The sequence below is a fragment of the Lissotriton vulgaris genome, chromosome 3_1 (genome assembly GCF_964263255.1).
Source record: "Lissotriton vulgaris chromosome 3_1, aLisVul1.2, whole genome shotgun sequence".
NCBI lineage: Eukaryota > Metazoa > Chordata > Amphibia > Caudata > Salamandridae > Lissotriton > Lissotriton vulgaris.
The window spans coordinates 226,143,879-226,165,992 of NC_141689.1; positions in this window are offsets into that span (position 1 = coordinate 226,143,879).

The window sequence follows — 22,114 nt, forward strand, 5'->3', positions numbered from 1 at the left end:
TCTCATGTAGACACTTAGACGCTTATACACGCACTCACAGTCAGTATAGAATAGCTTCTGCCCCAGAGACCTTTCTCTTCTAGATAATATGGTTCCCAAACATCAGATATCAGATATGATAGTGGTACAAGTTGATCTGACATGCCAGACTTCTGTCTCTTTCCGCTAGTGTAAATGTCAAGTCCCCTGCACCCTCCAGTCACACGTCAGTCATACGTCATGCAGCTGCGCGCGCATCCAGACCTCAGATTTCTGCTGACATTGCAAGATTATGCTTTTGCTGCCACCCACTTATGACACTTGCATGTGACGTTTCTAGAAACACACCTCTGTACACGCCTGGTTCACGCCTTCTGATGACGTACTGCTAACACGTGCATGACCTTATCTTGACTCTCTCAGCTGTTACGCCTTCTGTATTGACTTCTATTGTGTATATTAAGTATAAAAGTAATGTAATGTCAATAAATTATGCTCTATCCCTTCCTGCACCCCTGTGGTGGCAGGAATACGATATCCGGTCATGACCATTCCTTTTTAAGGAATAAAACCCCTAAGAACTCTAACACCCCGGACTCTGTCTCTTTCTTTCCGATTGAGTTATTTTTGTTAAAGTACTTACCTGCATAGAAATTAAGACAGTAAATCAAATATGTACCACATCACTATGGCTTGAGTGAGGTTCCCATAATCAGCTTCTGTTTTTCAGTGTTTACATCTGTGTATATATATGAAATTCCAGCGAAAATGTTACCATTATATATCATCTTGTGATGGTTTTTATATTTACTTTTTACTGAAAATTTGTAGATATTGCGCAATCACTATGCACTTTAAATGTTTTAATGCACTTGCACTTCAATTTGGCATCAAGCACGGGTTTTTTTTTAAAAAGACATAGAATGGAGATAATGTTCACATTAGTGTTATTACCATTGAGAGGGTACAAGGTTAAGATATCCGACTTTCTTTCAGAGGCATTCATTCGAAATAGAAAACACTATTTTATCACTATGATCTTATACATGAGCGCACATATTACATTTAGTGTTGATAACAGCTACAATTTACAATGCGTAATTTGAATGTTGGAACCCATCATTATGATGTTAGGTCGATTAACAATGCCGTTTTTATATGTGTTTTGTTATATCAATTATTTCTCGTTTTTCCCTTTCACTACTTTGAGAAGCGGTACCATATTTTTTCTATGTCAGTTAACCAGGTGTTTGATGTCAATCTTAATTTGCACAGTATTTAAACACTCCCATTTGTATTTTGAGGCCATGTGATCAAGGCTGTTGTGAGACAGCCGAAACGTGTCATGCTTGTGGAGAGGAGAAAATAAACCACTTTATTTACGAACTTTGGTGTCTGAGCGATCTGTACCTGTGGCAATCGCAGCATCAAGGGCTGAGGTGACAGGATATTGTTTATATATATATATATATATATCAAACAGAAAGGTTGCCCTCAAGTGAAGACGCCACGACGGGAAGTTTAAAACCTTTAATTGAAGACTCCAGTGTTACAGTCTTTCTCTCCATACCTCATTCTTTAAAATCGCCCAACGCGTTTCAAACACTGTGTGTCCTTGTTCACGGGCTGAGGAAAAGAGCACAAACAGACAGTCATGGTGTGCACCTGATAATGCTCTTCAGTCCCGCCCCCAGTGGGCGTATGCAAACGTGCATGATGGTACTTGTTGTCTCACCACAATTTTTCCAAGTGGGTGCTGTTGTGCCCCCGAATTGTTCCAAGTCTTACCCCAGTGGGTATATAAGTGATGGTAAAAAATACCTGGCCTAGTGATACAAAAACTATTTAATAAACACTGGCTGGTATTGCTAAAAAAAGTGGTGTCGGAAAGGGTAAGCGGGTTTATGAGCTTACTTTCCTGTGTGGGTCGACATGTTTTGGGGCGACATGCCCCTTCGTCAGGACCGGGGTAAAAGATCCCCCTGTCACTCACTAGTGTGTCCCCACTATGGGTCTAATTACAAAAAGGTGAAAAAAAGGGATCAATGTGTATGTATATATATTTTATATTTCGATACACATCCCTAACTATGTAGTGAGATACTCATGTAGTATGCCTGAAAAGACAAGAGCATGGTATTACTAATGCGCGGATCCCAAGGCGCTATTTCTAAAGTACCTGTAAGAAAAAAGGGGACAAGCATACATATAGCAGTGGTCCTGCCTTGGGAGCCCAGAGAAAGATCCATAATTTTACATTGTTAACCACACACACACACACAAAGTTCACACATTATATATAGTCATAATACAGATGGAGTTGGGTGTCATCGGCATAGGAGATGATGGTGATGATGTGTGATCGGATGATGTTGGTGAGCAGTGTCATGTTCATGTTGAAAAGGGTGGGGTTGGGGGAAGATCTCTGTGGCACTCCACATATCAAACTCTCGATCTCGGATGTGAAGGATGAAAGCCTGATCCTTTGGGTTCTTCCCGTGAGGAGGGAGCAGTGTCATTTCAGAGCAGATCCTTGTATGCAAATCTCGTGGAATCTTCTGATGGGGGTGTTACGGGAGACAGTGTCAAAGGCTGCAGGAGAGGTTGAGCAGGACGAGGGCCGCTGTTTAATCTCGGTCCCTGGTTAAAAAATCCAGCGTTTAAAAGGGGTGAATTCAAAGCGTACTTTGTAAAACTGATTACAATTAAGGAGCAATACTGTATGGGTAAAGTAAATCTAAATCATCAAAGAGCTGAGACCTGAATGCTAAGAGCTGAAACTAAGGTTGTGCGGCAGGGGATGAATCCTTGGGAGAGGGGATGCTTCATAAACATGTTCCTAATTACTTCAAGGCTGAAGGGAACAATTCCTGTCAGCATACAAAAATGCATTCCATTGAAATTAACATGCATGCAAACTGTCGAGTCACTATAAACACTACCTCATAATACGGTGATTTAAAAAATGTGCTCAATAAATACAGATGCTAATTTAATAGGCCTCTCAGGTATTCATCCTTTATCATGTCCTCTTTCACTTTGAAGGCCCTGTGTTGTCTGTCCATCTGCCACAAACTTTCCTTGTGCTCCAGCTAGTTTGCCGACATGTAGACTGGCTGCAGATAAGAGACAGACATCAAACCCTTAAGGAAGATCAATTACAAACTGTAGAACAATATTTCAGAAAGTATTAGTGTCAAGATACTCAACAGATTATTCCAAAACCTAATACAGACCCAATGTTCAGCATGTGTCAAACACATTTTCTAGCAGAAGAATTTAGATGTCTAATGTCTTTGTGCTTATGTCACTACATTCATCTTCCCTTGTGCAGCTTCAATAATAAATATATGTATATGTTGCCTCGCCATCAACCCTATTCTACCATGTCCCCATTGCATACTGTCAATGAGTAGTATGTCCTTGTCAAAGAGTAGTATGGCTATAAATGACAAACTGGTATCAGTCACTGTTATACTAGCGATGTGTGAGAAACTGGGTTATTCGTCAGGGGGTGGGGGGGGGGGGGGGGGGGGTGAAACCCTACTCCTGCAAAAACCACAATTCTGGTATGGGTGAAACACACTTGTGCTTAACCTTCTGGTAGCTTGGCACAAAAGCAATCGGGCTTAACTTAGAGGCAATGTGTAAAGTATTTATGCTGCACTTCAAATGGCAATTAAGAGTTAACACTATAGAAGAAAAATCACACACCATTTATGAAAATCAGAGTAAATGTTAATACATTATTTGGCACCAAAATGGCAAAACTCCAATCAGTAGAGCCGGATATATGCATTTTCAAATGTTTAGAAAAATTACAAGAAGCACCAATTGAGGTTATCTAGTCGCGGTGGACTGGGTCCAAGTCACAAAGTGAGGCCAGCTGTGATCGAGCATGCACAAGATACAGGACTGGGTTCAGTTAATTATCAAAAGTACCTTGTGCCTTGGTGTATCGAGATGTAAGGGCCTTGTATTGGCCTTCGTGGGGCGGGCCCCAAAGAACCTCCAAAGGGAGCTGCGATGCGAGATCTGGCATTGAGATGTGTCGTGTTGAGCCGATGTAGATGAAGCCTTTGACTAAAGCTTGCGATGCAAGGTCTGGTATCAAGATTGATGAAGCTGCTAGCTGCATGAACTTGCTTCAGGATGTGTCAGTGCTGAAAACAAGATGCGTCAAGAATGGCCGGTTGTTGATGACGACATGTGCACCACTAGGTCAGTGCTTGTGATTCCGCCGAATAGAAGCTGCGATGAGTGTTCTTACTTCAAAATGCACTGTGATTCATCAAGCTGGACTGGCTGTGAAGGTCAAGATGCAGAGCCCTGGGTCAGTGCTTGTGAAGCTGTTGAACAGAGGCTGCAAAGTGCAGTCCTGCATGGAGATGTTTTTAGTTGTGGTGTTTCAGAGGAGCCTGTTGTGTCCCTGTAGTTCAGAGAAGGAGACTCTCTGGAGGTTCCAGATCTAAACAGGCAGCCTGGTCTCAGCTGGGCAGCCCACAGTAGCAGAAGAGTCCTCTTGCAGCAGAGCAGGCCTTGGACAGCAGAGCAGTCCTTGGTTAATAGAGCAGACTTTGCACGGCTGGGCATTTCTTCTTCTGTAGGATCCACAGGTTCAGGAGTGATCTGAAGAGTTGGGTCAGAGAGTCCACTATTTATACCTGGTGCCCACTTTGCAGTAGGAGATGTTTCCAAAGTCCTCCCTCTACAGAGGGGCCTGGAATATTCTTCTTTCCTGTGCTGACTCCAGATTGTCAAGGGTCACAATAGACTAGTGAAATCGTTTGTAAGTGTGATGGAGTAGTCCCTTTGAGGTGCAAGTGTGACAGGTGACAGCTCCACCCTCTTATCCTGCAGGGATAGCACATTCTGCTTAAAGTAGCAACTCTATTGTGATGTCTGGTAGGATACACAAAAGCAATTGCTTCTAAACCTAGTCATGTGACCCAAGAACAGGCTGCGGGCATCAAATAGTGAGAAGAAAATGATTTCAGATTTGTGACACAGAACCCAACTTTATTATTAAAGAGGGTTTCAACTAAAATTCCAAAGACACCTGCTCACAATCAAAAGTTATCACTTATCTGCGCTCTTCCTCAATTCTCAGCTCATACTGTTTGCGCTTCTGCATTTCTGCATTGTGATGCTCTTCCATTCGCCTTAGTTCCTCCTCACGCCTCATCAGATCTTGACGGATCAACATGACTTGGTGTTCGTGACGCGCAGCCTCCATTTCTATCTCCATCTTTTCAGATTTTCGGAGGGCCCTTACTATTAGAGTGATATTTCACGTCTATTTTGTGGACAAAGCTGGTGCTGTCCTGAACAGCTTTCATATTTCACTCAATGTGTTTTTTTTAATTTAAAAAGAATGGCTTATTGCGTTGTGTTCATCTGTGCAAAGCTGATATTCTGGTATTGCCTGGAACAAGTCCTCTCCCAATGCCTTTATCATTCCAAGCAGTGGCTTCCTTTCTCTACTGAAGCAGTGCTCTTTTTTGTTTGATGCCATGCCCCTCAAATAACTGCCCCTGAAAAGGGGCTTTTGGTTTAGTTTGCCTTTTCTTATTCACATCTTGTGGGTCATTTAAAGCCCACTTTACCCCATCATGCAGTTAACATAAAGGGGTTTTAGTATTTTTTTTAATTTACATACATGTTGGCCTCTGGAGTTTTTTTTGGGGCTAGTGTAGTGTCTTCTCGGACATCTGTTAAATATGGTTCCTTTTGATAATGTGTTGTTGTATCTCTGTTCATTGTCTGGCAATTAGTAAGGTCGTTCTTGGAAATATACTGTATCCCAAGCTGTTTGAACTCAATGCAACAGTAACCATGACTTGTCTAAGCCTTGTTCCATGTAAATCTTTTGCATTGGGATAAAAGATGTAAAGTAACCAACCGGCGGTGAGATGTGATGGTAATGTATTTAGTAAAGTGAATTTTAATCCCTTTTTTAAAAAAAAACTTTTTTTTTTTTTTTTTTTTATCACTTATCAAATGCAATATGGTAACCCAAACTTATCCTATGGGAGAGACAGGCCTTACAGTAGTAAACAAATGAATATTAGAGTTTTTCACTACCAGGACATGTTAAAGTTAAATGTTCATGTCCAGCTTCTACTCTTATACTCTGCACTCTGCCACATGGGCTGTATGGGGCCAAACCTAGGGCTGGCATATAAGTAATAAAAAGGAATGTTTTGGCCTGGCAAAAGGTTTATTTTGCCAGGTTGAAATGGCTGTCTAAAACAGCACAGGCTGCCTGAAATGGCACGCCTGATATATGCTTAAAGCGCCATTTAATCAAATTAATACAGTTAAAGATTTTACATAGAACGTGTTATACCAGTACAGTATTAGTTAAAATGGGGTTACTAAGTGCTCCATTGTACACCAGGGTCTGCGGTCAAATGGGAACGTTTATACACCAATGGTGTGAGTGCCCAGTTATTGAGAGGTACTGAGAGAAAGTAACACCGAAAATGCTAACTATGTGTGGGAAGGAGGTAGAGCTCTCACCTAGATGGTGCCTTCTTAATGTCTGGGATGCAACAGACCTTGCCACGAGAGAAACCACCTGGGTCCCACTGGGGTGTATGGTTGCCAAACGCAACTTTGCATGGACATGGAAGGGAATTACTGTGCCCAAATTCCGAAATTGGGAGGCAGATATGAATTGGTGTATGCAGGCAGAGAGAGTGATTTATGAAGGAAGAGGATGCCCACAAAAATGGACCGAAATTTGGGGGGACTGTAAAAAAAAGTTGGGGAATGATATGTATGCCGTGTACAGACCCTTCCCATTAAGGGGGTGGGTAATGTGGAAAAGAGGATGCTCTTAGCCGGCCAAGATTTAAAATCATGCAATAATTCAATTGTCCTATGTACTGATATATCCAAAATTGTAAATATGCACTGTACCAGATTATAAAATGTTTATATTCTGCAACCACCATTTAAAAAATAAAAAGAGCTATTTAAGTAAGTGGCACAATCAATGCTGCAGGCCCGCTAATAGCATTTCATAGACAGGCCCTCAGTATGTGTAGTGCCAATTTACTAGTAACTTACAGATAAGTTAAATGTGCCAATTAAATGTAAGCCAATTTCACTATGTATAAGGAGAGAGCACTAGCACTTTGGCATGGTTAGCAGTTATAAAGTATGCAGAGTTCTAAAGCCAAAATAAGCAAGTTCATTAAAATAGGAGGAGTAAGGCAAAACGTTTGGCGGAAGATCACTCTTAGGCTGACAGGTCTAACAAGATGTTTATGTAGTTTTTTATGTATGTGTATGAATAATATTTTCCTATTCTCTTGTATTATATGTATAGGGATGTCTTTACTCTGTATATGCCTCCCCCCACAGCTATGGTGTCTACACTATGCCTTACACATCAGATGGAATCAGAGAATATACTTCAAAATGCTATTCACTAAGAGACCTGCCTCCACTGCTGCTATCCTTTCTGTGTGGAGGGAGCTCCGCACACACATAGGTGTATGTTTTAGTAGTATGTGTTGGAGGTACCAGGCAGAGCGGTTCAACAATGGGGAGAAGTTTAGGGAGGGGCATGCTGATATAAACACACACCTACGAAAAAGTAATACTGTTTACAAACTACACTTTGAAAATCACTACAACCCTATACCCTACAACCCTATAGATGTAAAAAAAGGCTTGTATGGATTGCTGACCATCCTTGGAGTAAGTTAAGCACTCAGTCCAGGAAATAAAATAACACTCATAGGAACTGTATTGCTAATTAAATTAATTTATTTCAACATTTAAATTACACAAGCTTACATGCATACAGTTTAGTGTTACAAATTATATGTAATTATTAATTAATTTGTTTTTATTTTGAAATCTATATACAAATCAATTCAACTTCAAATATTTTTTGTAAAACAGTAATAAGATTCAATTTACTACATATTACGTAAAAATAGAAATGTCAGTGGGGAGAGAATGTTTAAAATACTTTTGTTAAAATGATTATAAATAAATTAAAATATTATATTTAAATGAATTAATTGTTTAATGCACATATCATTTGATACGCTAGAATGCTGTAACATTTTATTGTAATAATTCTAGGGTAGGATAGCTGCAATCTGTGCAGACTGCTTCAAATGCCTGATTAGCCTTAGCGTTTTAACCCGGGCTCTGATTTAATTGTTTTCTGCCATTTTAAATGCTTTTACCTGCTGGATATAGAATTTGAACTGCCATAACTTTATTTTTTATTGAGCCCTGAAATTGACACATGCATTTTGTTTTTAAAGGGTTTTTAGCCTAAATGTGCACTTACCTGCACTGTGCAGTTTGTCCTGAGGGTGGGAGGGAAGAAGCTTACTATGGCCAGAGCACAGCACTTCTGGAAGTTCTGGAAACACCTTGGTGGAAGGGTCAGTGGTCTAGATGCAAGCGCTGGAGGAGTTAAAAGTACGGCCGAAGCATGGAGGAGATAAGGATAGCTTTAATCTGTGCAGACTGCTTAAACTGCCTGATTAGCCTTAGCGTTTTAACCCGCGTTCTGATGTAATTGTTTTCTGCCACTTTAACTGGTAGTACCTACTGGATATAGAATTTGAACTGCCTTAACTTTATTTTTCATTGAGCCTTGAATTTGACACATGCGTTTCACGTTTAACATGTTTTTACCCTAAATTTGCACTTACCCGCTCTGTACACTTTGTCCTGAGCGTGAGAGGGAAGAAGTTGTGACTACAGCCATAGCGCAGCATTACTGGGAGTTCCGTAAACACCTTGGTCAGAGGGTCAGCCATCTAGATGCCGAGCACAGGGTGAGTTAAAAGCACGGGCACCCGCCAAATGCAAGCCTGCCTGCGCCCGTCCACGTACGAATGGGGCCATGGGCAAGGAACCCTGCTCCTTTTCTGCCAGGTTCCAACCACCATATTTGCTATTCTAGAGAGGTCCTCCTTAACCTTGGTAAGACCCAAACACATGGGGGTAACACCTTATATTAAGATGGCCCCAGGAGAGACTGGAATATTCTCAAGAACGTGTGATAATTACCGCAAAATTAGCTTAACGCAACTCTTCACATTGCAGTCTATCGCAGGAAAATAATACTGTGTTAATGTTGTATTCAAAACCCGGTGGTACCAGGCGATAGATCCACAATAATGCACCAAATGTCCACGATAAAATCACCATAAAAGTAGAAATAAAACATACACACAAAAGCTAAACAACAGCGAAGCACAATGGATGTTGCCGGAGCAAGTACAGAGGACAACCAGAACCCCACAAGCCCCCTGGAGGACCTGCCTGGGACCTCGCGGTCAGGGAAGGGCAAGGACAAGAAGAGTAGGAAGAAGCGGTTCAGTCCGCAGGAAAAAAGGATTCTGATAACGGAGGTGGTTGAAAACCATCAACTACTGTTCGTCACCAACAAAAAATTGAATATGGCAGTCCATTGTGGACACGGTGAATCCAGTCGGAGTGCTGAAGAGGACAATGGAAGAGACCAAGAGGCGCTGGAATGATGTGACGCACTAAGCAGAAACTCGTAAACAACCGGAAGGCAGCAATACAGACTGGAGGTGGAAGTCCAGCGCCACAGGAGGAGCGGGACGAGATGAAGGTACTGATGTGCACAGTCATCAATGGGGAGAAGGTGACAGGAGTTGGGGGACTGGATACTGCTGAACACGACCAGACACAACAGCATCAGGGTGAGTAACAACCAGGGACTGGGGGCCCAGGGGGAGATGGGCACAATGGCACACATGCAAAATTAAGTAGAGCATATCTGCAGACAAACCATGCCCCAGACCCCCACCTCCCACCAAGAGACCAATGTACCCAAGTATGCAACATCTCAGCACTGTAAAAGCACAGAAGTCAAAGGGGCACCGCATATAAGGGAGAAGGGGCAGCAAAATCCGAGCTGCAGGGGTGACTCCCCCAAAATGCAGCACACACACATATCATGCAGAACACATCAACATTGAAAACAATGTGGTACAAACCGCAACACATCCTCAACAGAACACAGGACACAACTGGTGCCGCATGTATGTAGAAACTGCCCAATCACATTTGGAATTGCAGGAAAATGTGGGTTGATAATGTAGAAGTACTAACACACATCCGTGATGTTGTTGAAATGTCCAATGTCACGCATCAAATAGGCAGCTCCTCCTAAACAGCCACAATGTACACAGTCATGCAGTCTGCATGAAAACATGTACAATGCGACAACATACATGTGAACACAATGTTAAACTGCATCTTCCCTTCACATTGCAGAGGGAAAGCCAACACCTCCTGTAGAGCAGCCCGAACCTCTCTTCTCTGATGATGAAGAGGACCACCACACCTTCGACTCCGACACCCTCCAACAGCTCATAGAGAGCCTCCACAGTCCACCTTTAGGAGAAGGGCAGCCCAGCTGCTATGAGGCGACCCCACCCCCTGCACACAACACATAGCAGGCAGCACCCACCACCACGGCTGCCTCCCAGGACCCCCACGACGAACACATGGCCTTCCAATGCCGTGTGTTGGGGTGCCAGGAGCATCTGGCTGAACAGGTGGGGTTCGGCCACACGGCAGCACAATTAAATGCCATACATGGGTGTTTAAGTCCCACCAGGGACCACTCACAGTCCCTAACAGACACCCACACTCTGCTACATGCACTCCAACGGACCATGGCTGACACCGCTAGAGTCCTGACTCAGAGACAAGAAGAACTGTTCAGTCAGAGTGGCTCTAGCGATGTCACACAGGAGTTGGGACACATGCAGAGGTTATCGGAGAACATGGAGTGGATGCAGGCGGAAAGAGCAGCTGCCACGGCTGCATAGCAGCGAGGAGTAGCTGGGTTCCTCAATGTCCTCAAGACCATCCTCTTGACATTGCTGCCACAAGGCCTGGCGCTGATGCATCCTGCTGCTACCACTCTATCCACATCTCCGCCCCTGAAGTGTCAGTGACACACAGTGCTGGAGGCAGAACACTCCAATCCACACGTGAGGCCCATGAAACATCAGTGGACGATGATGTGGATTAACCTGCCTTCATGGTACATAGGACGCAGTAGCATTCATCTCTGCCATATGACTGCTTTTTGCTTGGTTCTGCCCTCTGCATCATCACCTTTCACTGTCCCCCGATACACTCTGCGACACTCACCTTGGACCCGGACATGGACTGCCATATTCTGTTTGATCGCTAATGACACAACAATCAGACTGCGGACTGAACACATCCTCTTCCTTTGGACTTGTCATTCCCTGAAGGACTCTGGATGGCCCTCCACGGGCCAACATTGTAAAGTGGGGTTTGCATTGCCTTGTACTGCTCCAGCTGCAACACTCCACTAAATGTGCATTAAACATTCATAATAAACACATATGTTTCATGTCTATGATCTTTCAAGTATGGACGTATGGATGAATGTAGGGTAATTGATTACCCTTTACGTCCATGTTGGTCATGCCGTTGGACTTGGGTCACAGGGTGACACATTGCTGATTGCAGTCCGGGTGCCGCCGACACAACAACAGGGACACACGCATTGGTTACTTCCTTTTCCAGCCCAGTACAGAACGACGCCCAGAGCCCCGGGTTCATTGTTCAAACCCTAATGCTGGACTGGCATACGCCAGGCCAGCGCACTCCGCTTAAGCTCACAGGGCGAGACGACATCGCTACATGTCCCAGGTCTTCCCTGTAGTGATCTGCTGATCACAGATCTAGTTGTCAGCATGCCACAGCCACTCCATCACGACTGGTTTACACCCACACCACTCCCATCCAGCACCTGCGTCACAGGGCATGTGACCCTGCCAATAAAAAGGGCGCTCTCTCTTTTTCCTTTGTTGAGCTCATGTCACACCTTCTTATCTGGAGGGTCCTTTCTCCTGCCTTAAGTGCAAATGGGCTAGCTGGGCAGTGACAGAACAGAGCTCTCAAGATAAAGGCAACTTGCCTGAGCATCCTTTGAACTGCATTTATCTGAACTCAGATCTCCGCCCAAAAACTGTCTGGAGATTTGGGACATTATGGCAGAAAAAAAAACAGACTTCTTATTTATTACAAAAACCTGGTTAGATGACAATGATTCCCCTGGTCTTGCCGCTGCCCTCCCTGTAGGTTATGAACTATTAAAATGTGATAGACAGTAGCGAAAAGGAGGAGGGACAAGCTATAATTTTTAAAGACTGTTTTTCCTGTCTCCCTGAACCAGTATCCTCACTAGGTGATATTGAAATACTGGTATTCTAAGTTTCCAGGTTGGAATATAAAATGGTTGAAGGGGCAGTAATTTATAAACCCCCAGGCTACAAACCCCAATTCAGTGCTAACTTACTAGCACAACTGTTTCCCTTCTTCCTGAAGCAAAATCACTTTCTGGTTATAGGTGACTTCAACATCCATTACAATAACAGAACGAACTCCATGTGTAAACAGCTTACAGATGACATGCAGATTCTACAACTCAAACAATGGGTTAATGGACCCACCCATGCTGCTGGACATACCCTCAACCTTTTATTTTCCAATATTGAGTCTACAAAGATAGCTGAAATTACACCCCACACATGGGGGCCTACAAACCCAGTTTGAGTACTTCATCAATAGGGGTAAAAAGACTCAGGAATCTTATTATCTCTATACTGTTTGCCTCACACTTTCCATTAAGGGACCAGGATTTCCTAGGGAAACCCCCGTCCAGACAATGGTTGACAACTTAAAGTCCGCAAAAACTTTCACACTGGACTTATGTGCTCCTAAGATAGTAAATAAATCTACAAGGAATTCACCCTCTGAAAGGTGGTATTCACCCAACCGTAGGCTCCAAAAAAAGGAAATGTAAATCTTTAGAACATAAATAGAAAATAACCAAAGATATGCACGACAAGTTATCTTATAGAACTGAACTAAAGAATTATCGTACCACCCTCCAACACGCTAGGAAGTGAGGTTCTGAAAATTACAAATTTGTTCGTGCTCATCCTCCATTTTGTGATCGCCGCCATTTTATGTTGCCCTCACTCAGGCAGCTCGGCGAACGCAATGTTTTTGTCGTTTCTGCCTTTGCGTGTCAGGTGGCTTCTTTGCTTATGTTTACTAACAAGTGTCAGGGTCTGGCCGAGTACACTAATTCCTGTCTGAGCTGATTAATCCCCGTCCGGACTACATGTTGGTTCACACCATTGTTTCCTTTAAGTTATCTTATCTGCTGTCCTTCGCTATATGTCTCATGCATTCTCCTGTTTCACGACTGTCCTTCTATAACACGCAGCTGTGTTTTCTCTACTTGTAAATCAAATTGTGTGGATTCCTTTGTAATTTACTTAAGGGGTCGAGTGACAAACGGAACCGGGAACTTGAGTTGCCTTAGTCTTAAAACATTGTCTATAACGTTTGCCTATAGCTCATGCTCTTGTGTGATTGCATTTTGCATTGTATTGTATCATATATAAACCTATGTGCCACGGAGTTAAGTGGCAGTCTCTTTTGAACCTCATTGTACTGACGACTTCTAAGACCACTGTACTAGCTGCAGCTAATAAATATCATGTTCTACGCCTCACTGGAGCTATCCTCTCCCTCATACAACTAAGAAACCACCAGACAGGCACCTGAAGAGTGTTTAGGAGAGTCAAATGGGATACCTGTGGGATAAGGGCTGTGTGGAGGTGAGTCCTTGGCAATGAGACAAGCCACTGGGCCTGCAGAGCTGGTGTGTGGAGAAGAAAGCAGCAATCCTCATGAGATCATAGAAGGAGACAGCTGGCCAAATGTGAGGTGGTCTTGGATAATGGTGTATGTGTGATGCCACCAATGTCCCCTCCTCCTCTTACTACTCATCCCCTTCCTCCTCCTGCTCCTCTACAAACTCCTTCTTTTTCATCACCTCCTGCTCTGCCTCCTCTTTTTCTTTTTCATTTGTGGCTACGGAGATCGCTGCTCAGAGAAGGATAGAGTGTTCTCCTTGCACTGCCCACTGTCCTCCACTTGTGGATTGTGCTTGCATCATTGTCAAACTGAGTGTGCCCAGTGCATGTAAAAGGAAGATGATAAAGGGTGAAGTAATAAAATAGAGGTTGCTCAATACTACATCAGAAGTGCTTAATCAAACTTTAAGTGACACAAGAGCGCTCTTAAATATATTAAGGTAGTGCTGCACTGATGACCCCTGATCTTATCTTTGGTGTCGGATGCAATGTACACACCAGGGTCTCATTGCACCGTAAAAGATAGGCATAGCATAGTTATAAAACATTTGATGGCATACATTCTGATGGTACTGTGACATGTTGGATATGCAATTAAAGAATACAAAGGTATCCCTCCTGGATGCCAGCAAATAATCATGTGCTATCATTGTAATGCTGTGTCATAGTATTATGAAAAGTGGCAAAGGATATTCATAACAGTAACTGACTTAAATGGGAACATGGGCAGATATGTAACAGTAGACATACACCTATTCTGTCACTTATGAAGACAGCGATATGTTTGACCCACAGAGCAGAAGGTCTACTTACCAGTCTCCACCATCCATCTGCTGTGTGTGGTAACTCTAGGTGTTGATGCAGCTCTTGTTATATCACTAGAGGTGGTTTTAGGTGGGGACTAGCCAACAGCACACTCTTTTAGATGTGGATTATAACAAGAAGCGGATGAGTGTGTTTGTGTTGATAAACATGACAATGTAAGTTATAGTTGAGTAAATTAACCTATCAAAAGGAAACACCATTTACAGTGTGTTAGTGACAGTCACTCTATAGTGTTACACCCTGTCACATTGAATAGTAAACGTTTTTACAAGGTCAGTTTTTTAACAATAGTGTAATGGTGAATGCATGGGAGGAAATACGAGTGAATAGAAATTAAAACAAATGGTATTGTATTTGAAGGGTGTGTATGTATTAAAGGCTGTGGATGAGGGACATGTGTGATGTCTGCGTAACAGTGTAAGGTTGAAGAAGGACAGAGTAATGCACGTGGGTGCAGGATAACCTTTACTGATATAGAGGGGGTTTAGTTTTCATCACGCCTTATGTTAGAGGGCGTAAAGCAGGTTAGAGTGCATTGTGGAGGGGACACACTCCTCGAGGGATGTAGGACAGGTTTTTAAGTTAATGGGTAACGTGTGATTTGCTTTATTCGTTTTAGAGATAACTATAACTGGTGAATTTCAGTGGTTTTGTTATTTTAAAATTGTGTTTTAACTGACATTTTCAACTTACTATAACGTGTTTAACCTTTGGTTTTCCAGAGATGTTGTGATGTTTTTAAATGTAAAGCAACATATTATCACCATACCTACATATTGTGGCCTGCGTTAATTATGTTGTCTGCACTGCATCGCTCAATTGAAAAGCGCTGCAGTTATAGATGACAAAATGTCTGTGGGCAGAGTGGGGAGTATAGGGGGGCACCGGGGGGCACAGGGGCACCCCCGTAAAAAAAGATGTCTGTTACTGCAGGGAAAGCACCAACGTTCAGTTTGTGTTGGTGTTTGTCCCATGATGAAATGTCCAGAAATCCCTAACTACGATCTTACTTTAACCTTTTTCAGTGAATTTGAAAGGGTTTTTTAACACAAATTACTATTTTATTATCATACCGAACTCCAGCCTGCGGCCTGGCCCTGCATCTAATCTCCTGTGGACATTCAACTCCTCACTGTGCACAGCTTTCTGCCTAGAGAAACAAGGTTTGGCCACAGGCCTACTTTTGTATTTTGGTGTTTTGACCCTTTGACAAAGTCAATAGGTTTGCCTTACTTAAAATGGCCCCCAATATAATGTTACATCACATAGTCAGCGGTGCATGCATGTGGGGTTTGGGTGCAGGGTCTGCTGCTAGGGCCTGCACCAAACCCCAGGCTTGTGAGGAGTGGGTGAAGTGCCTGGCCACAGGCCAGGCCTTGCATACAACCACACACTGGGCATGGCCAAAGGCTGTGTGCAGTGGGTGGTCGGGTACAAGTTGATGGTTGGGTGAGGGGGCCCCTTCCTCAGGCTAGGACCTGGGCCCAACCCCATGCCGCACCTGGCAATGGATATCTTACTTTAAATTTTAAAAAATAGAAAATCGCTAATAAAACTAAATGGTAAACTGATTTTATGGTTATGAATTGTAATTACATCTTAATCCAAAACCCTTAGACATTCACGGAAAAAACAAAAGGTGAAAGGGGTGTCACCTAACTATAACCTTCCTTTACCCTTTGGTTTCTTCATTAAATATTTACATATATATGTTCAATTACAAACCAAAGGTTAAATGGACAATATAGTTAGGTGAAATTTCAATGACAAAGTAACGTTTTAAAATGCAAAAAAACACTCTAGTAACTATAACTCATGCCCTAAGGTAACTACAATTTGCACCTCTGTCAGACAAAGCCTTCTAATCAGTGCATTTGGATTTTTGTATTTATTTATTAACTGTTCAATTAATTAAAATCATTACAGTAAAAACAATCAGCATATGAAAACTAAAACAGTGATACTAAAAACTTAATTTTATCTTAGATAAAATTTAGCGCCCCACCCCAATACCAACACGATCGTCCCTCCCTGTAGTTTACAGTCATTGGCGTGTGCCCTTGCGCTCATTCGTGAAGTCCCCGTTGAGCCTCGTTAGGTAAACAGCTATCCAGAATAGTGGACAACGCCTCTGACATTCAAATTGGCCCTCTCTGGTGTTAGCACTGTCTTAGACTGGCGGGCTTACTTACTTTTTGTCAAATTTGCGGTACCCTTCACCAGGGTTTTGTTGCTTTCAATAGCAACTTTTAGGGCAATCCTGATTTGATGGATGAATGTTGCCAGTCTTCTAGAGTCATTGTGTCGGTGGTGGATAGGCACAAGGCTGACGTTTCACTGCAGGACTCCATTCCATTAGTAATGCAGATTGGGCGCAGATGTCGCCAGCAGTCGTTATTAATGTTGGGTCAGCAGCATAGAAGGTGCAACCAGGATTCCCTCGAATAGGGGCCTAGCCTGCAGTTTGTAGATTCCCCCTTACGGGCCCATGCGGGATTAAAGGCGGCAATTCATACTATGGTTAGTCTCATGTAAAGTATTTTGCTTCGGGCCAGTGGAGTGAGAGCCTCGCTTAGGTAAAGTTGTGTTTTGCCTACTTTATAGGAGTTATTCAGAGGATCTAAGTGGGCACTTGAATGAAGAGATTTAAAATCCAGATCAAAGGACGTTTCGCGTACTTGCTGGTTTATAGATCTTTTCCAAGAGTTAAGGGGATGTCCAGCCGTGGTATGCTTTCTTCCTTGATCTTCAATGTTTTAAGTGCTTTTCCTAGGCTGATATGCCAGGCCGTGCTTGAACCCTCAAAGATGGTTCTCGAGTGGTGTTTCAGAGAGTCTACCGGGGTCCTAAGAATCCTTAAGTATAACTTATTAATCTCCCCATGGCATGTCAGGTCTGGCCTAGCTAAGCCTAGCTCCAGTCTTAGCCTTGCGTTCCTAGCTAACGTCAGAATATGTAGCACAGATTTACATGCCTTTTCAGGGGCTGAGTTGAGGGAGGCATCCAGTAGCCCGGGGAAGGCTAGGTGACCGTAGCTAATAGCTGGTAATAGTTTAACTTTCAGGACAGTTAGTATTGGACCAGCAGACGGGCTGATGAAGTGGTGGCCTAATTGTTTTAGTAGGTGTTTGACCTTGCTGTCCTTGGAGCTCTGTTGTTTCAGGTGGGACTTCTCCTTGGCCCGCCCCATTAGCCTTACTCTTAAAAAGTTAGATGAAGCCACTGTGTTAATTTGCAGATTTCCCATTAGCCAATGTGTGTTCTTCTTCTGATGGTATGTCCCAAAAATGACCACCTTGGTCCTTCCTTGGTTGACTGTCAAGTTGTCGATATTATTGAAACAGTTTAATGAATTTAGGGCTCTTTGTATGCCCACCCTTGTGTAATCCATTATGGCTGTATCGTCAGCGTATTGCAGCACCGGCAACCTCATGCTTCCTAGTCTGGGGGCTACCAGACTAGCTACTTTTAGGGCCTCCCCCAGGTCTGCTGTATATAAATTGAAAAGGATGGCAGCCAGCACACATCCTTGCTTCAACCAATTCTTCTTATTTTTTTTAAGGGGACACAGTGCAGCCACTGGTTTTAACCCGCACCCAAGTTTCTTCATAAAGTGATCTGATTGCCTTCATGAGGATTGGTGGAATGCCCCAGTTTTCTAGCTTCCACCATAATCTATTGCGGAACACTTTATCGAAGGATCCTAATCAGTGATGTTATTTCAAATCTTACAGTGAAGTTTTCTATCAGGTCACAGAAAATTTAATGAGTGATGTAATATGTGGGGTAATTAGCTGTGCAAGGTCGTGTGTTACAGTTCTTTAGGACATGAGTTATAGTTATAGTTACTAGAGGTAGCTGGTGAATTTCTGTGGTTTTTAAAAAATGTTATGTTGTTGCTGAGATTTTCATCTAAATATAACATCACTTTAACCTTTGATTTTTTTTATGTAAAGCGATATTTTATTAAGACATATTTTATTACTGTGTGGTGGCATGGCGGGGAGTTAGTGTGGGTTTGGATGCAGGGCCTGGCCTGTGAACAGTCATACCTACACCACACACAGTGTTCTGGCATGCGCCGTATTCTATTGCCTCACAGAACCTTGCCGCACTCAGACTTTCTGACTTTGTCAAAGATCCACATCACCAGAATATAAAAAGTGGGCCCATTGGGTTTCACATGGAGTGAGCATATCAATACATATAAAGCAGATCTGTCATCTTTTCCAAAAATAACCAATATTTTTAATAAATTGTAGATTTAAATAATTCACACAATGCATTTCCTAATAAAAAACATCTCTTACTCTTTTTACATAGGTTTTGTTATTACATCCCGAGACAAATTTTTTCTACATAAAAAATAACTCAAACATGTCTCTGAGTCTTTGTTGTAACAATTTTTGGGCCAGAAAGTGTAATCATTAAAACAACAAGAGGGCCATGCAATCCAGCTGAAGAGCACAGAGCTCCTGCTAGGAGTGCTTACAAAACATATGGTAAGTTCTCCTGGGGTCATGGATGTAATGTTTTTTACTCTTTTTCTTTTCTTAAGGTTGCTTGGGGGTTTCTTGACTACCTGCAGCACCCAACAATATTTTCAAAAAAAGCTCATTGGTGCACCTCCCTATTTTAGGCACAGCACCAAGCTAAAAGAAAAAAAAATTCCATCTATAATCAACATTTGACCCTAGGTGTTGTGGTCCCCGGGCCCATTAGTGGTCATCGAGGGGGACCAAATGCCTCTCCCCCTTTTAAAAAAAATCAGCTCATGGGAATGGCCCAGTAGATGCTCAGGGTAGGAATGTGCATGTCTCTTTTCTAAAAGGAACATTCAGCCGTGGGGTATGGGGTCCTCGGGGTCTATTAGTGAGTCAGGGAGGGAGACGCATGTCCCCATCCCCTTCAAAGTAAACTTGGCCCTGTTTATTATGTCCCAGGGCCCTGAATGACTCACTCAGCTTTCTATAATATATGATATTAAAGACCCCTCGCCCTGGTCAAACCCGGGGTCAAATTTATTAAAGTCAAAACTTTTCTTTTAAAGTTCTACAATTTGAGAAATTAACTGGTGCCTAAACAAAGTGCACTTGATGATAGTTGTGTATATTTTCTCATATTCTAAAAACACTTGAAACCCTTCCCAACCAGAAGGACTCCGAGAAGTTATCTCTTTCTTCAAGTAACTGTTTTCCAGTTGATCGCAGGTACGCCTTAGGGGGAAACTATAGAACACATTGGGTAGAGGTTGTGTGACTATCGCACATTCTAATACCCTTCTAATTGACTCCTTTCCTCAAAGGTCAACAGCGAGAAAAGACAAGACTGAACTGAAGGCGCCCCCTGGTATACATCAGAGCTAAACATTGATAAATACAAATGCAAGACATTGGAGAGACGATGGAGAAGCAGTAAAGATTAAGCATGGGCGGAAAATCTGTTCCGCTCGCGGATTTTGCAGATTTTTGGTAAATTCGCAATCCGCGAGATTCGCGAATTTCCCGCAAAATCCGCAAATTAGCACGCAGCAGATTTTTTTTTCTTGGTGATACAATTTTGCGGCGTGCGGCGTTCACTTACCCTCATTCAGCGTTTGCTGAGTTGTTTTTCTCAATATTTTTGCGAGTGCTGCGCCATGTTGGATCTTGCTGCGTGATCCCGCAGGAGTTTGGCGACGCATCGCGAGAGTTCGCAATTGCGAACATGTAGGTGCGGCCGGCAGCAACAATCTCGCGCTCGCGAAATTACAAAATTTGCAATTCTGCACAAGAAATCCACTAGCAAGCAGCATAGACCTTCTGAAAATGATGATTTTTATCAGAATAACTCCTCAGGTTGACATTTGCCTGCACTTTTTTGGATTTGAGGCCTTTTGACTCTCTTTGGATCACTTTTGGATTAGAAATCAACTTTCATAAGTAAGTTTGTTTGGGGCATTACAGTTGCTGTTCTGCAGAAAGCACTCAGCAGGTGCAAAAGTTCCCTCATCATTAGTAACCATTCCCTGTAGTACTTCCTGAGGGCCCCCTCCAGAGTTCAGTTGCCTATGTTTGTTTGGGGCATTACAGCTGCTGTTCTGCAGAAAAACGAATTTTCAAAAATGAAAGCACTCAGCAGGTGCAAAAGTTCAAACTCATCATTAGTAATAGTAACCATTCCCTGTAGTGCTTCCTGACTGGGGCCACTCCAGAGTTCAGTTGCTAGTTGCAACAATTGTATGACCCTGCTCTGACCCTCACAGCAGGCTCATAGAATAGCTACAAGTAGGCCACAAAGGTCCTGGAAAAAAAAATTGCACTGCAACAGAAAGCAAATTACAGATAAGGAAGCAGGTGCCAGACTGGAATTTTAAAACAGTGACACATTAATAAACCAACCCCAAATTAATTCATGTCAGTTGAAGCAGGGCAGGTGTGCTTGCTTCCCCCCCCATAATCTACAGTGATGATGAACCAGAGGGTGGCATTGATGTACCAGAGGGTGGCATGGGTGAAACAGAGGGTGGCAGTGGTTAAACAGAGGGTGCTGGGAACCTGTGATGATGAACCAGATGTAGAAACAACATAGTCGCAACCGTTGCAAGCCGACAAGTAAGTTCGCAATTGCGAACTGGTACCAAACCCTCGCGAACTGGCAGAAACCCTTGCGAACACAAAAAAAAAAAATCCGCAAATTCGCGAGAATTTGCGGATTGCGAGTTCGCAAATACACAAATTCGCGAACGCCAGATTCGCAAAATTTGCCCATGCTTAGTAAAGATCCCTTAGACAGACAAGCATACAAACAATCTCTGTCCAGTTATCATCAGAGTATACAGGCAGCCAGACGCAGGTTCATTATGAATGAAATTGACCAGGCCAGCAACTCTTCTAAATCCCTGTTTAACATAGTTAAGGACTTTGTGTCGACACAAGCTTGCAGACAATCCCTGGTGGAATCTCAAGTACTATGCGACTCATTAGCAGCCTATTTTCATGAAAAAATTGCACTTATCTATGCTAACTTTTCAACTATGAAGTCCCAGTGTCTTGAATCCCCCACTAGACCTGGAAAATTGGGAAAGCTGACACTCAGCCTCCTTGATCAGTTTGAAACAATCAAGCTATCTTCTGCTAAATCTATCTCACCTTGCGATCCTTGCCCCCCCAAAAATAATGGTCCTTCTATCCACAAGCTGTGCTCCTGAAATTCAAAATATTTTCAATTGCTCAATTGAATCAGGTACTATCCCCATTACTTAGAAAGAAGCTTACGTATGACCAATACTTAAAAAAACTACAGCCGACCCTCAAGTATGAGTATGAGTATGAAGAGTATTTCTATAGCGCCTAACTACCCGAAGGCCTCGTAGCGCTTGAGAAAAGGGAGCCAGAATAACATCGGACTAACCGCTAAGGGAACATTCTAAACAGATGAGTCTTTAAAAGCTTGCGAAAGGTCAGCAAGTTGTGTCCCCCCCCCCATAGCTTGGGGAAGGGAATTCCACAGCCTAGCGGCAGTGAAAGAGAAATAACGTCCTCCCCATCTCACCTTCCTTATTTTCTTGGTGGTGGCCAGATACAAGGAGCCAGAAAGAAGAG